Here is a 2,874-nt window from a genome sequence, read left to right on the forward strand (position 1 = left end):
AATTTGTTCCAAAATAATATTTCGACTTATTGCGATGACTGAAATAAGGGAAAGGCTTTGCGCACGAGTATCTGATGCAGCCGTGTGTGAACAAATTCCTGTGCACAATATATTTTTTGCCACGTTTGATCTTCTGCAGCGCTTGTGTAATTACATTTTTGTTTACATTTACACGAAGTTGACTGCCTTACGGTATCCTGTAGATACCTTGGGTGCCTTAGATCGCTCTGGTGTGTGATAAGGGCGTTTCGCGAAAGCCCAAAATTTAGACCATTGTCCCGATAAAACTGTAACTACCACCGAGATAGTATTTGGCGAAAATGTTAAGAACATTCCGGCTCATGTGCTTACGAAGTTAAAAATGTATTGGCGAAGCGTGACTTGTGTTAAAGATTTCCTTAACAAGTGCATAGAAGCCGGTACACAATGGCATCTTGTGCCAGGGTCGTGACATTTGAGCGTATGGTGTCACCCTTGAAGGCCTCCCACGTACAGGTGATAGCAGGGGTGAGGGTAACCACAGCTGTAATTCTCCTCAGGGAAACTTCCTTCGCCTTAGTGAGGTTGCAGGAGAGAGTGGGGGCACGCGATGGAATGTAATCATGTGTGTAGCGTCGAAGGCGCGGCAGAGTGTCAGGTGTTCTTACTGTCCTCTAGAATGTCATCTGCCATGTCAGTGGAAAGGTTAGAGCTATGTCTTTGTAGCCAGCGTAGAACACTCAGAGGCGAATGGTTATTAGTATTATGTATTGGTCAACAAATTTGTGCTATAGTCAGTAAAGGTTCTGCGCTGTTTGAAACGCAACTAAGGAGCTGTCACATAAGACAGCAGTATCCACTAAACCACACCAGTCGACTGACCTCGTCAGGGAAATTCACTGGTGGCGGCACCAGGCGCTGAGCTGCACTCAAGAGAGAGGATAGCAGACCTCCTCACCGCCGAACTCACTATGCCTTTCGAATCTCCGACGAATCATTACCGCAAGTATTACCTCCGAACTGCTGTTATTACTAGATCAATGCCCCGAGTACATATTCCTGATTGACTAACGCATTTTGTAAATGGCGTCACTTCACGCAGGCACGTGATCGTACTTGGTCTCGAGTACTCTTGCCCCTCTCAACGTTCGAAGGCTGGTAAAAACGAGGAGGTCTTTTCTCCTCACCCTGCGGAGTATCTCTCACACAAACAATAGCCCACCATACAGTTCGAAATATATCCGATGAAATGTGATGGCTACACGAGTGTTTTAAGGCAATAGCCCTGAGTAACAATGATCAAGAGAGCCCAGTATGCTGTAGTAAATCGTATATTCAAAGGTTGTGGCTGTATACGAGGCCATAAGATTCGTGTTTTTCTGACCACGAACAAAGCCCGCAGCCCCAAGCGAGGCGTATCCTCTGCGTGGCGAGCTGCCGCCAGCGATTCCCACCCACACTTAGTGCCTCATCCGGCAAACTTCCTGCGTCCGCGCGAAGCGCGTCGTTCCCAGTGACGTCACGCGACTGTCCCCCTCCACCTGCGCCCTCTTTCGGGTGGCCTGTCTCACGCTGTTTTTGCTCACTTTTCTTTCTTTCTCTTTCTCTCTCTCTCTCTCTTTCATGGTTCTCTCCGGCAACCGCACGACGCAGGTCGTCGCTAGCCCTGGTCGGTCTGGTTTAGTCGCCGGCAACCCAAGCGCCGTCGAAGACCGGAAGAACCGTCCAGCTTTGAACCCTGGTTTCGGGCAGGTAAGAAGCCCTTCACCGGAAACGGAAGTAACAGAGCGTCGGGACCCGGATGCCTGGAATGCCCCGGACGATTCGTCGGCGTGTGGAGGTGTGATGTCCGGCCATAGCCACTGCGCCCAGGAGGGGAACACCTAGGAACTGTCGAAGGAAAACGAGTGAACGCGAGTGACTGGTGAGGCGCCACACGGAGAGCCGTTTCTGGCTGGCTTCGTTCAGTGCTCGGAAAGTGTGAACGACTTGTGTGATACAGTTTCGAATTCTACGGTGAAGTTAGCGAAAGTGGTGTGCTGATCGGTGACTACTCGCTTGTGTGGCTTTCTGGCTGGAGCTTGTGTTCGAGTGGACTACTTACTAACGCGCCTCGGAGCTTGGGAGCGTTTTTACCTCGCCCGTCAGGAACAATCTGGAGTCCTAGGGTAAGTTTGTGCTTTTTTATTTTAGCTAAGGGATAACGGAGCGCTTTCCTATATGCCTACAGTTAGCGAAAATCAAAAAATTTTTGCTGCAGGTCTGGATGCATTGGATCCAACGTCATTTAGCGCGATACCTTTTAATATATTCGAATCTTCAACAAATGAATGAGGTTCCACGTGTACCTTTACGATGACGAATTGGAGAATGTTTGTTTTACTTTTGTAAACGCTGCATTCTTTGTCCTGATGCCTGTGTAAGAATATCCGTGGTACGATCCCACCATAATTCTGTTGATCCGCGTATAACCTAACAAAAACGGTATCAAATCATTGGGGTCGCAAATGATAGAATGAACGTCATATTTATTTCATCTTAGAGCTGTTGTGTAGTTTCGAAATTTAACTGCACACACTTTGACGTCGATGAAGGATAGCGTTGTTTCATTGAACTAAAATTGGAACACTATGCTATTTGTACATCCGTTTTCAATGATGCTAAATCCCAGCAAGTTTCTGAAGGAAACATGAAGCTTGTTATCCCGTGCAAAGGGAATATTGATTTATATTCGCTAGCCTAGTAGGCTGCAGTACGCAGCTTTGCTTCAAATATATTTTGTCAGAATCATAGCACTGGGAAAAAGTTTAGTAGTGCATTGAAAACTATTTCTAATGACAGAAATGAACCCATGTGGATTATATCTCGCTAGAACTCTTTGCAGCTGCATTCATT

At 47.1% G+C, this 2,874-nt stretch overlaps 1 protein-coding gene across 1 annotated transcript in view; it reads left to right on the forward strand.

Annotated features, from left to right (window-relative positions):
- Positions 1-1,650: 1,650 nt before the first annotated feature.
- The window catches only part of LOC119464584 (excitatory amino acid transporter), a 153,906-nt gene continuing 152,682 nt past the window's right edge, over positions 1,651-2,874 (forward strand). The window contains exon 1 of the mRNA XM_037725609.2: positions 1,651-2,147. The gene's annotated coding sequence lies outside the window, so the exon portion shown is untranslated. The remainder of the gene's footprint in view (positions 2,148-2,874) is intronic.

Source organism: Dermacentor silvarum, chromosome 9 (assembly GCF_013339745.2).
Source record: "Dermacentor silvarum isolate Dsil-2018 chromosome 9, BIME_Dsil_1.4, whole genome shotgun sequence".
Taxonomy (NCBI): domain Eukaryota; kingdom Metazoa; phylum Arthropoda; class Arachnida; order Ixodida; family Ixodidae; genus Dermacentor; species Dermacentor silvarum.